Source organism: Meleagris gallopavo, chromosome 4 (assembly GCF_000146605.3).
Source record: "Meleagris gallopavo isolate NT-WF06-2002-E0010 breed Aviagen turkey brand Nicholas breeding stock chromosome 4, Turkey_5.1, whole genome shotgun sequence".
Lineage (NCBI taxonomy): Eukaryota > Metazoa > Chordata > Aves > Galliformes > Phasianidae > Meleagris > Meleagris gallopavo.
In genome coordinates, this window is record NC_015014.2 from 13664550 (window position 1) to 13678591 (window position 14042).

Below are 14042 nucleotides of genomic sequence, written 5' to 3' on the forward strand. Positions count from 1 at the left end.
CCAGCCTACCTGGGATGCTGCGGCGGCGGGAGCGTGGGGCCGGAGCTCTCCTCGTGGGCGTATTCCGGCATTGCTGCTGCCCTCGGCTGCGCCCGGCGCGTCAGTAAAGCAGCGGGTCAGAGTGAGCCGTTCTTTCCAGTTCACCGAACCCCGAACTAAAGTCTGCCTGTGTGTAGCGAATTGTTTTACGATTTTCCACTCAGCTGAGCTGGATGCGCCGTGGAGTGCTTGGAAAGGCAGGGCAGCTTGCAGGGCTCTGCAGCACGCGCGGAGCTCAGGTAGCGACGCAGGTATCTCACCAGCTTACTCAGTGAGATGAGAAAAAAAGTTTGAGGTGCAGGAAATGCAGACGCCGTAGCACTTGTTATGGGCATTGTAGGAACGTTGCTCGAACCCTGAGCAAAAGGCGGTAGTGCTTGATTTTCCTGACACAAATGTATCTACTGACGTTTTATACAGCAAAGCCGAACACTATTCTGTTGGTGGTCTCATATCTCAGCCTATAGTACAAGTGCCTGGGACAGAAGGTGCAGCCAGGGGAGAACTTTTTCGTATGTTACCATTGAGATTTCTGCGGTGATTTTTACCAGTTAATTCACAGTATTGCATATGGAAATAAGTGTTTTCTTTAACTGGCAATAAAGAAATCAGTCCCTGAAAGCAAAGGACAATAGATCTTTTCTCTGTGCCCATTTACAGCAGTCAGGCTAGTAGGCATACACAGGAACCTATTCTTATGCTGCATTTTTAGGAATCTTGGTCGGGGAAAGCTTGTGACCTTTAAAAAAAACTGTTCCAAAGTTATCTTTAGCCATGTTCATTCTCAAGAATGCTGTACAGAGGCAAATCTTTCTAGCTTACCCAATACTCTTTAAAAAACAGTTGCAGTATGTAGATTCAGTAGTGTCCGATTGCACAAAGCATGGGAGGGAAGGCTTTCAGATCAGTTAAAACTTTGCGTCTGTACAGTAGCTTAAAAAAGCATTAGCGGGTTGCTACCATATCCTACCCTGTGAGGGGAGGGAGGAGTGACCAGATTTACAACACCCCCCCAGTTGGTCTAAGGTGAAATGACATTAAGATCCAAACACAATCATCAATTTTACTACATAATCTTAAAAGTATTAGCACTCATAGAGTTCTGACTAAGTTTTGTGGCCTTGCATTATTTAACAACTTAAAGATTAAAAAAAGAAAAAAGAGAGATACAGAGAGAGGGGAGGGGGCAAAGAGAGAGAGAGAGAGAGAGAGAGGCAAATAGGGAAAGAGGTCACTGGCCTGGGTTCTAATGTTGGTCCAGGCAATGGGGTTTCTCATTCTGTGGGAGCGCTTCTTCAGAAGTCACAAATTCCAAAGTCTCCCCCCCCGAGCTCCTCTTGGGCATCCTTTTATACCCATTAGATGTGTGGGGTTTGCCATCAACAGCTCCACTCGAGCAGAGGTGTTTTGGACTGAGCGAGGCCATCCTATCTCCACAGAGCTCCCTGCTCCGACTGCGTTTTCAGCTGTTAGCCTGCTGTCATGGCAATGGTCTTATCTCTTGAGTCTTTGGGGCAACTCCAGGCATGCCGCAGATAAAGCATAACTTGGATGTTCTTAAGAATCTGACCGCTCTGTTCCCCCCGTGGAAGCTGCTGACAGTCAGATTTCTGCAAAGGCAGTCTTGAAGTGGCATTACAACCACGACTCTGTAATTTTATGTGAAAATTACAATCTTCTGTTAAGTGGTGGGAAAGTCATTGCAGCACTCCTCACTAAAATGTGTCTGGTTAGGTTTTGCACATAGTATTGGACAGAACTTTTCCAATGGAGTTTGATAAATCCAATGTCAAGGCTCGAGAAAATCTTAAATTTATATAAATGATGAACGCAGCTGTGTTTAAGGCTGAAGATACTGCAGGCTCTGCGACCTGCAGTCAAAATACCTTTTGCTATGCCACAAGCATTTTGAGTTTCAGTCTGCACCATGTTTTGTGCCCAGCTGGTATGAACTGGCATGTGCCAGCCAGGACCAGATGGGAGCACAGCCCGTAGCAGCTGCTGCGTAACTCGTGGTGCTAGTAGTTAGAAATTTCAGCAGTGTGGTGCTCAGGTGCTGCTAAGCTCTAAAATGTCCGTTCCAAAACTGCCTGATGGGTTTCTATGCTGAGGGGGAACCCTGATCTGTAGCACTGACAGAAGCTGTGAAGGCAGGAGGAGATCCCAGTCCCTTCATACGAGTACGGCTTTAGGGAAGTTTCTTCAGTGCAGGATAATTGATTAAGAATATTCAAATCTATGATGAATCTTTTCATAATGTGTGTTTTGCATATATGATTAAGCAGCATTGGCCAAAAGCCTGGTGACAGCACAGGGCTCTGGAATGCTTCCCTGTTGCCTGGGTAGTTTATTCATGCTAGCTTACTTCCGTGAGTATAATCGCTCCTTTTAAAGTCTTCCTGAACTCAGGAGTGTTGCTACTATTGGGCAACCTGAAATTATACACGCCGCAGAGAGAAAGGTGGGTATGTCATCACTCAGCCTCTCCTGAGGAATTGAAGAGATTTTGCCCCAGCCCTGATTTCTGCATAAAAGAAGTTCAGAATTGTCGCTATGTGCCGTCTTCAGCAGGGAAGGAGCATCATGTTGAACATGTCATTAATGCTGTGATGCCTCTGGATTGTTATGCCTGAAGAGCAGCAGTGCTTGGAGGAGGCTTGCTGACAGCATGCACTCCTCAATGACAGGTGCTTACACTCAGAATTGGAAGCCATGATCAAAAGGCATTGCCTTTTTCCTCCAAACACCTCAGCCATGGCTTAGTCACAGTGAGGATCCTGGGTGATGTAACCTAGTTTATTAACGCAGCTGGGCAAACAAAAAGGCAGCACCTGATCTTGTCCTTGAGACAGGGCTGCCACTGAAGGACAGAAGGTTTCTGTGCCACAGAGCATGAGAGTGAAGGTAAGATCCTTTCCTTTGCAGCCTCATTTCTGTTGTTGTATAAGAGTTATGGGACAATGAGCAAGCTTCTTGTACCTTAACAAGTTCCATCTGACATCAGTCGCAGCAAGGGCAGTGGGTCTCCCATCAGACGAGGAGTCTGGTACTGAATATGACAGAGACACTGATGGCAGAACACCTCAAAAGTGTTGCAAATGTCCAGTGAGAAATCTGGAAATCGTGGCTGCTTTTTCTACAGAAGAAGATGAGAAGAGAGAAAAAAACAATTGTGCTAAGAGCAAAAGGCTTATTTGACTAATTTTTTTTTTTATTATTATTATTTTTTAACTGTAAAAGCCAAAAAGACATCAGTAAAATGCATCAGAGCTCTGCTGTCTCCATGAGTTCTGTTTACAAAGACAGGGCAAATAGCCTTTTCTCCTTTAGAATGGAAGCTCTTTGCCTGATTTTTGCAAGGAACGTCTAAGCTTTGGGTGTTACTTTAATAAAAATAATTCCTGATCTTTTAATGGAATTGCTTAAACTCTGGGTGTTACTTTAATAAAAATAACTCCAAACTCCAAGATTAACAGAATTGTTAAAAAGAGTTAGTTCTCAATAAGAAAAAAAAAACAATCTGAATTTGGAATTTCTGAACCAAGCCCTTGAAAGCAATTTGTGGCAAAACTGCAGGGGAACTAAAAAAAAAAACAAACAAAACCTCATTTATATAAAATAACTATATGTCTTTATTCTTTGTTATAGCTATACTACTTTGTAATGTGGTTATCCCCTTGTGGAGCCCTAGATATGGGGTGTTTTAGGAGGACTAGGTTTAATTTTAGTCTAATGGTAACATGAATTAGAAGTCCTCAAGGGGGCTGCTCAATTTAGGGATTTGCAGAAACTGGAGTCAGAGAAAATACTGTTCAGTTGTACGTATCAATAAAAACTTAGCTACCAAATCCACGAAGGAATAGTTCCCTTCAGTTTCCATCAGACTATTGGACTTCCATGCGCTGTACGTATGTACATATTTTACAATATGTAAAAGGCACACGTGGATACATAGCTTGCCACAGAGAGAGACCACAGTTTGGCCGAGATTATAGAAATATTTGTCTTTATTATAGCAGAAGAGAAAGTATTTTGAAAAGACCTGGCCAGCAGGAGGGCTGTATCACTTTCCAAAATATCCTCTGGCTCATCCTGAGAACATAGCTGGTAACATGCTCTTGACTGACGGCATAGGGTGTGAAGCATAAATTCCTGAGCAGGAAAGATGTATGTTGGTGTGCAATGGGAGACTCCATGTGATCTCGTTATTTATGGCACTTCTCTCAGATGTCTTTTCTGTGAACAGAGCAGCTGCTGTCAACTTAACCTGGCACAGAGTACTGGGTACGTTTGAGCTCCTCTATTTTACCATTGCTCAGGTCATGCTGTGCGCCCGTGGGCAGTGTCAGAAACAGATTGTGTGACACTGGTTGTAAAAACAGTACATTTTGAGGAGCCCTTCTACTGACTGATGGAATTTCGGAAGGAAAAAAAGTGAGACCGTTCTCTTCTATAGCTTCGGCTGGTGGATGTCAGGCAGCGGTAGCGTCAGGCATCCCATTTCCTTATACTGCAGTATCAAAGAAAAGGTGGGCAGAAGGATGCCTTGCTTTTTCTTTGCACGGAGAAAGCTGGGAGGATGAAGGCAGTGGCCCAGGTTTTTCCAGTCTCATCTTTTTCCTTTGTGACCGTCTCATTAAATGACTGCAGCCATTGTTTGTAGGAACTTTCCCTCCCCATTGTATTGCATTTGGTATGTGACAGCACCATTGCTAAACAGATCCAAATCTACAGTCAGATAAGGCTTGGAATTACTCATGTTCTTTGTACAACTAAATAACTGAGTTCACATGATCTGTGAGTGGCCAGCACATTTTTTTTTCTTAGGCAAAGTATGTACTGCTTGTATTACAAATTTATTTAAAGCTATTTTTAACTCAACTGATTGAGTATTCCAGCAGCCAAAAATACCTCTGTTGAGTCCATTAAAAATTTCCTTACCCAAACTGTGCTTTTGAATGTGACAAATGGAAAGTATCACATCTTTTTCATTTCAAATTCAGTAATGATTCAAAAGCAGTAAAAGTATTGCAGTTAAGGTATCCCAGATTGCTTTTGCCACCGTTGATGAGAGAATTGTTCTCTGTCATTGCCTTCCCTAGGCAGAGGGAAGGCAACTCTGCCCGAGTTAGAAGCCTTGTAGGAGGAGCCTCAAGAAATCAGTTGTGGAAAGTCTGTCTGGATCAAGGTATCCCCTGAGAAAAAGTGGGTGGCATACCCATCCCCAGTTTGCAGGTAAAAATGTGGAAACAGATACAGGCCAACTGGCAAAGGAGGATGTCCTCACAGCCCCCGTATTTCAGAGATCAGGCATTCCCATGGCTCCTGTGAGGGAACGCACTTACCCTACAAAGTCAGAAAACTTCTTATAGTGTCTCCAGTGAGAGTTGGGGAGCAGCCAGTGGGCGTATTTTAGAAGGCAGATTAGAAAATGATTAGAGGGACCTACTGATAACTTTTACCCTTAGTTCTTTTAAGACTCTGGTCACTTTCTGTTATACACAGAGGCCCAAATGTCTGCTTTAAACGATGATACTGCAGGCCAGAGTGGGACCATCCCCTACAGAAAACAAATATGGGTTACTAATGTGTTTGGATACCTAACCCCTGCCTGAGTGAAATGCTCGTTGCTGAGAGACCCGATCCCCACCAAGACCACTATGAGAAGGCTTCCTATGAATATTCCTTGATGAGATTTATTGAAAGGAAAGCCCTTTTCAGACTCTGCAGAGAGGAAATGGAAGTTCAGGTTTTCGGCAGCCCTGGTAAGGCTTTTGTAGACTCTCCCTTATGTTTCCTTCATCTGGAAACAGAAAGATTCAGTGGGGTTTTAAGAATGAGAGGTAATTCTCTTATAGGTGGCAAATCAACTAAGCCAGGTTGTCCTGGGCAGTGGTGTGTTACCAGATCTTTGCCTTCTCTTTTTCCCAGTAACAAGCTGGAGGATAGAGCACAGCCTGGCAGAAATAGTCTTGGGGGTGCTGATGGATGTTGGGCATGAGCCAGCAGTGTGCCCTTACAGCCCAGAAGGCCAACTGTACCTGGTCTGCATCCAAAGAAGCATGGTCAGCAGGTCAGGGAGGTGATCCTGCCCCTCTACTCTGCACTGGTGAGACCTCATCTGAGTACTGCGTGCAGATGTGGAGTCCTCAGTACAGGAGAGACTGATGGAGCGCGTCCAGAGGAGGGCCACAGAAATGATCCAAGGGATGGTACACCTATCCTACGAGACCAGGCTGAGAGAGCTTGGTCTGTTCAGACTAGAGAAGAGAAGTTTCTGGAGAGATCTGAGAGCAGCCTTTCAGTATCTATAGGGGGGCTGTAAGAAGGAAGGAGATAGACCCTTTAGCAGGGTCTGTTGTGATAGGACGAGGGGAAATGGTCTCAAATGAAAAGAGATTTAGATTGGATATGAGGAGGGTGGTTTTTTGCAATAAGGGTAGTGAAGCACTGGAACAGCTTGCCCAGAGAGAGATGGTGGATGCCCCATCCATGGAGACATTCAAGGCCAGGCTGGACCAAGCTCTGAGCAGCTGATCTAGCTGTAGGTATCCGTGTTCATTGCATTGGACTAGGTGACCTTCAGAGGTCCCTTCTGACTCAAATGATACTTTGATTCTAACTTAAAGTGGGGGAGGAGGGAGAGAATAAGAGTAGCTCCCCCTTCCCCCCTTCTGTGTGAACCTGAGACTACCAGACTGTCTCTCTTTTGACACATGACGGTAGTATAATTCCCCTGAGTTTTAAGTAAATTTGCTATTTATTTGAATCCCTCAAGTAGTTGTCATTACTTCTAGTTACTACACAGGGAATTAAAAGGATAACCTCACCCTGGCCCGCAGAGTGGGACAGAACATAAGGCAGTGCTCTGGAACTTGTGGCTTGGACCACAGTGTAAGTGGCTTGCCTGAGAGAGCACTGTGCAGGTACTTGGTTCAGTCTTTACAGATGTATTGTAGAACAGGAAAACATTCATGAGCTCTGGAAAGAAATATTAAGATCATTGTTCTGGAGCAGAGTCTCTAATGCTGCAATGTAGCCGTTAAACATCATGGGGAGGTCATTGAGGAGCATATGCTGATTGGAGTCAACAAAATCACAGGTCTCACATATGGTAGAACCAAATAGAGGCAAAAGCTGCATGGGATTGTATTATTCAGTGAGCTGACAGTTGGCAAAGTGATGCCCTAGCAATTGTGTTAGCACTATTTTCTTCATTAAAGAGCTCCATCTGTTTATGGACCTTGCATTAAGGCTGGGGCAGGAGTTGTCTCTTGACTAGTTCCATGCCTGAAGATCTTGCTAAAAAGGATGAAATGTTGTAATTTTCTTTTTGCTTGAGGCCAAGAAGTATTCACTTGACATAATTCATCAGTTCTAAGCCCATAATCAAAGCACATGTGGTAAAACAGTGCTAGTTACATGGTGTTTCTCACAGATGCTGTAACAATTCTTTGATCTCTTTGAAGGGCCGTGAGGTATTCCAGTGAGATATCATCCAGACTTGCTCCTTCTCTCCTAAGGATTTAGGGGTTACAATCCTTTGGCCTGGAGTGCGAAGTTTTAGCTTCAGGAGCTGCAAGAGGAAGACTGTGTTTCTGGGGAATAGAGAGTATCCAGAACCCTCAAGGTTGTTTTATTGTTCTCCCTTCCCTGTCTGCTGCTTCTGTATGTAATTCTATTCTTTTATTTTTATTTTTTGTCACCAAACTTCTGTTGAATTAAGGTGTGGCTTTATACCCTTGATGCCTTCTGCAAGTGTTGTGCTAGAAATGGCAGTGACCAATTGCACTGGAGCATTAGGTGCAGCTGAAATTTTGATGAGTACGTCATCAGCTCATCTGTAAGCAACAGCAAAGGGTGAAGTTTCTGCACACAGGAACCCGTGGCCCACAGGGACACTGTTCAAGAGCACAGTGGGCTGGGCTGAGCTCAGCTGGACACCATTCTTTTTTCAGGCATGGAGATGGGAGGGGAACTCTTTGCTCGGAGGGAGAGGTTCCTGTATGACCTTGAAAAGCTGAGCATGTTGTGCTGCTTCTTTGTTCTTTTAGAAGTAAAGTTCTCAGAATCTCGAAGGAGTTTGAAGAAAGTGGTACCAGGCAAAGCAGTTTGCTTCTAAGGGTGATAGGACTTAAGTGGAAAAGATCAGAAAAGCGAGTTTGTAAGATTTGGAATTGGGTAGGGGCTGGTGAAATTTTGATGGAGCTGCCAACTTCCAGCAGATCCCAGAAACTCTGGTTGTAGAAATATTGCTGGCTAACTAATAAAGTTGCTAAATTATGGCTTTAAAGGCCCTCAGATCATGTTTCTGCTCTACCAGAAAGCAGTGTGGCATGGGAGCTTATGGTGCAAGCCAGCTGGAGCCAAAGGAAGGGGAAGAGGTGGTTAATAGTTCCCACAGTGCAAGAACAAAGGGATGTTAAATGAAATAGAAAATAAGTACATTTGAAACCTCATATAATTATGCCACATGATATTACCGAGGCCAAAAGTTTAGTCAGATTCCAAGCAGACCTGGACGTTTATATATATATAATGATAATATCCAGAGTAGCAGTAAATAGGATTAAAAATAAATTAGGGATATAAACCTTCATACTAATTGATGAGGTCAGGAAGGAATTTCCCCTTTGGGTGAATCATGTCATTGTTCACTCTGCAAACTGCTCCACCTTCTGAAGCATCTGGTCCCGATCAGGGTAGGCAGAACTCTCAGGCAGATGGACCAGAAATCTGACCTGTCGTGGCAGTTTGCAGCGCACCCACCCTGGGCAGGATTCTCTTGGAAAGGATTGAGAGGTCTTTTTTTTTTTAAGGGATTCCTTGGGTCATCTGTACTGCAGTGTGCATCTGCTTTCCTTGGTGAAAGGTGACAACTATTGACCAAATGTCTTTATGAAAGTGAGAGCACTGTCTGCTAACACGTCTGCTGCTCTGTGAGCAGCTCAGCTAATGAGGTGAGTTTCCTGCAGCTTCCCAGTTTTGGTAGCACTGCAGTAGCTGAAGCACATTTCTTTCCACTACCAGCAGAATGGTGTCTGAGCGACCAAGCACCATGTTGCGCTTTGTGTGTTTTAAGGAAAACGCGGTGTCTGCCCATGTTTGTGAAGGAGCTCGTCGCTTGGGGGCTGCATCGCTTGGTTACTCTGCAAGTCTGTTGCTGCAGGGAGCACCTGTGAAATCTCTGTCCTTTTCCATCAGACGGGGTTGCAGTGCCCATGTCTGTGCATTAGACAGTCGGCACGGTTATGTAAGTGCTGTTTCCTGGGGAAATGAGGGAAAACACCAGTCCTGCAAGCAAGTTGTGGAATGTTTTTCCCCTCAAAGAAATCAAGTATGCGAACAGTTACACTGCATCTTTGAGGCACATATGCCTTTAAAGCAAGTGCTGTTTAATCTGAAGATTTTCCCAAGGGGAAAGCTTCCTTGCCAAAGTATGGTAATTGAGTTAACAGCCCGTGAGGTTTCTGTGTTTTGTTATTGAGCTACAAAATTCTGCTGGTGTTGGCTGCTATGAAGATCAAAGTTAGAAGGTGCAGCCTGCCAGTAAGTTGTCTCTTCAAAAGAAAAATGAAAAATTTTTCAGTTGTTTGAGGCATTCAGATGACAGCTGGCATCAGATCTTTTTGACATCAGGTTCAGCTGCAAATATTCATCTTTTACTGCAGTTCTCTGTGGGAATGCAACAGTGAGGAGTGCGGATGTCTTGTAATCTTTGCTGTGCATATGCTGAATGTAGACATCTGATTAATGAGTGAGGATGTTGTTAATAATTGAATTAATTGTTGCCAGATCACTTCTGGCTCTCACAAATAACATGGAGTTACGATGATTACAAAACAGTGAAATTGCAGTTTCTGTATCTTGCATACAGTGATCATCATGATAAAAGATGGAGGATCACAGTAGTATACAATAATTGGATGGTTATCTGGGCATGTTCTCAGTGTCTTGCTGGGGCTGCCTCTGCTTTTATACCCAGAGCTCCTGAAACTCATGGTAGTTGGATTCCCTGAGTTTCTGACCAGCAACCATGACAGTTGAGGCACAGGCTTCGGAACTGTTTGCCTTGTAAGCACTTTTGAAGGAAAGGACTTCTTCAAGAGTTCAGAAATAGGTGAATGTATATTTTTCTTTGACATGTAATTGCTGCAGTGCACATACGCTTCTGCCCAGTTACTTGTCAGCTATCATTCCTACGATATCCAGAGCATTGACAGAGGGTTTCTTTGTCCAAGGCAAAGTTATCTTCTCTACTGTAGTGTGCAAGAGGCAAAGCTAAGCCTTTTGGTGCTGCACAATGTCCTGTCTCTAAAGCTGTCCCTCCTTGCTAGCTGAAGAGAACCAACTCCACTGTGGCTTTGCAATGCTGATGAAGGGCAGTGCTGTCTTTCCAAGCAAAGTGAGCCAGATGTATGAGGAGCGCTGCTGCCAAGGGCTTTTGTAGAAGAAAGGAAGGTTTCAAACAAGAGTTGGAGTTCTGAACATTTGAGATAGGAACTGTAAGAGGTGGGCACTGCTCTGCCCTTGCTTGGAGGAAATTTGGGTCTCGTGTTTTCTTAAATACAGCCTTAAACATAATGGGCAGGGATAAAATTGGTTTCGTGCTTTTGTCTGATGGAGAGCTGGCTTGCAGGCTCCCTTTGGTGACTCTTCTTCCCTCCTGATCCCCTTGGTCAGCATTTGGTGAGGTCACAAGGCGGGCGGAGGGCTTGGGCGGCTTGCTCTGGCATGAGGTGGCCGTGTTGCCCTGTTGGCCTTGATCATCTCATCCTGCCTTTCTGCTCTTGGCTCTGAGCAGTGCTGTTGGCTCTGGGCCCACCTGGTCCCAAGCTTTAGGTGACTGAAAGCCCACTGAATGAAGTGCCAGGTAACAGCCAGGCAAGTTCCCTCCACCCCACCCCAAAGCTTGGGAATATTGTTCTGGGGACAAATATAAGCTGGAAATAACTGAGGCTTTACTGAGACCTTTGTCATTGTGCTCCACTAGCTGAGAAGTGTGTAAAAAAACCCCAAACATTGAGTGGCTTTAGAAGCAGTTGGGGAAGTAAAGGTTGTGACATCAGTAGTGGGCTATATCGCTACTTCCTTGGGCAAAGACAGCTTCCTGGGTAAAGACAGCTCACACTGTGCTCACTGTGGGTAGGTCAGCAGATGAGTCAGCAGGTACTGGCAAGTGGAGCTGCCTGCTGTAGACGAGTTTGGCAGGCTTGGCACCTGAGGAGGTTTCCCACAGTATGTAAGACTGGCACAGGATTTCTTCTGCTCGTCGTGATAGGAGCAGAGACGTGGATGAGGAGGTGTCACTGGTTATGCCGACTGTGACACTGGGTGCTTACACACCTGGTTTGGTGATACTTTAGCAAAAGGAACTTTATTTCCTAAAAGGAACTTGAGTGAAAGTTGTGATTTTATTAAAGACACAGAGGCATATAATTATTCATCTTTCCTTGCTTCATCCCTGTGATGTTTCCTATTTTGCTTCTTGAGATACAGGTGTCATGATGAGGAGCTTCTCAGAAACAGAAGTGGATGATGATGAGTGGAGATGAAGAAATCATACATTTAAGAAGTTGGCTCAAGTTTCCGTTACAGGCATGGAAAGTTTCTGAGACCAAGCCATGCGAGAAGAACATGAGTAAAGAAGAGGGAGATGTAGACCCAGACTTTCTAGAAGGGATTGCAGGATTGAGAGGACGCTGCAGAAACATCACGTAGTTTGCTTGCTTATTCATTCACCTGCACCCCTGGATTGTAATACCTTGCTTGCATATCTGCTTGGAAGTTGAAAAATCCCCTCACATCTGTGTCTTTAATATAATCATGGCTTCAAGCTTGTTTTAGGAAGAGCATAACTTATATCACCGTGGTTTTATCTGTGGATTAGATGGCTGCCACTTTGTACTTTAAATCAATTTCATTTTTCTGTCAAAACATATGTTGAATAGGGAGAAGATGAGACACAGCAGTTACAGAACAGGAGATCGGGGGTCTTGCTTGCATTTAATTAACAGCCTTTGCCTTTAAGTGTGACAGGTGCTTAGGTCAAAGCAAAAAAAGACAGTGCTGTCCCTCTGATTTGAGTAACCTCATAATGTATTGTTGTTATGCTATCCATAGACAGATGTTGTAATCAAATATTAATCAGTTCAGTCTATTTGGATGTTGCTCCCAAAAACGTTCCAGATAGATAAGACATTTTGTCAGAGCTGTGGGGTGTTCAGTGCAGATTTCTTACAGCTGAGTTGAGAGACCTGTTTACAGAGGTAGTTACTTGAACATCTTGGCTGTTACTGGAAGTACCTCCAAGGAAATACTAGCCGAGCTGTTCGGCACGTTGTTGTAAGACCAATCCAATGTTATTAAGATTTTAACATTTATGTATTGAAACTTTTAACATTAAATGTAACTTTCAGTGTTGAGCAGTGCTGCTGGTAGAGGCATCCTTGCTTTTAATGTGAAGTCTTATCTGGCCTTTTATCCTTAATGAGAGGCTACGGTTATTTTTGCACACTGGCTGAATATTTGGCCTTTAAGTGTATGCAGTTACTTACAAGAGTAAAAGCAGTTGCTAAAGGACTGTTTTTCTAATGAAAATAGTTTGAAATCATGTAATTTTAGTTGCTTCAGAATGGATGTGATTAGTGTGTTGGAAACAGTTTCACACTGGATATAAAGGGAATGGTTGAGAAACAGTGGCTGAGAATGTGTCCAGCTATTTTTACAGCTAACTGTTGTATTGTAACACTGGGTTCTTTTTTCAATCTCTTTCCTTAGTTATTTCCGTATAATTGAACAGCTGAATTATACAGAGATAAAAAAGCTATTTGCACTTCTTTATATTTTAAAATAGGTATTATTGTACTAATTGATAAGTAAATCACAATGACTGTGAGAAAATCCTGGCCTATATTATTACTTTGATAGAAAATTTAATATGGGATAGTATTGTCTGTATAATATTAAAATGTTTTCATGGATTTTTAGCTGCTGAAACTGGAATCAATAAACTTCAGTGTCTGTTGCTGCAAACAAACAAGCAAACCTGAACATTTCTCTTTTATTTGTATCACCTCTCACTCTGTGCAGCTGGTGTTTCCCCAGCATTGCTCCTTGCCTGGTGTACGTCCTGTTGGGTCCACCCAAGAGGCACTCAGCCAGGAAGACTTGCTTGGAGGACAGCTGTGCCTCTGAGTTTGTACAATGAAATTCTCTATGTTTCCTGAGTAAGTCCTTATGAACCCCAGGCAGCATAAAAGCCCAGGATTGGTAGATGAGCTGATGGGACTGCTTGTAATTTTTAAAAATTTTGAAAGCATTTGTCAGCAACTGACAATTATGTTTTAAAGCAGATACGTAACAGCCTTCTGCATACCTGAATTTCACATTAGATTAGTGACACTGTCTTTCAAAATTGAATGTACACAACTGAAAAGTATGGTCTATGTTCTGGATTGCTTTGGAGAATGGAAAATTATTCTTTTTCTCAATTGAGAAATTTTAAAACTTGAAAGGATCATGTTTATTTTAAAACCTTGCTTGATCAGATTTGAAGGAAAAAGAAACTTGCAATATAATTTAAATGTAATTTGTTTAGTACTTATATTACAAGAAGTGATTGAAAGGAGTTCGCATCAACAGAATTTTTAAAGAAGACAGAAATTGAATTGCAGGAAGTAATTGGTTAAACATTTGGAGAAAGCGTTGATTGAAATATTAAACCCATTTTGGGAGTAATGTATTCCACAGTTTCAGAGCAACTGCTTTTTTTTCGCATCATTGTGTTCATCAGATCCACTTCAATGCATAGTTAATTCAAAGCTGAGGAACTGACTGACAGTCGTAAGAATGGCATAATTAATTTTCCCTTTTTAATTTCTGTGTAGAACAGATATGAAAGGAAATGCCTTCTGTGACTGCTGGAGATTTCAGTGACTAGAAACAACCAGTTGTTTATTAATGGTAGGTTATTTGTTTAATGATTTTTTTTTTTAGTGTTT

The 14042-nt window shown here is 43.1% G+C and overlaps 1 long non-coding RNA gene across 1 annotated transcript; it reads left to right on the forward strand.

The window, feature by feature from the left end:
- Positions 1 to 6576: 6576 nt before the first annotated feature.
- On the forward strand, positions 6577 to 13078 carry LOC109367181. The gene is made up of 2 exons (XR_002114029.2): positions 6577 to 8999; positions 11539 to 13078. It is a non-coding gene; the product is annotated as an uncharacterized LOC109367181 (long non-coding RNA).
- The last annotated feature ends 964 nt before the right edge of the window (positions 13079 to 14042 follow it).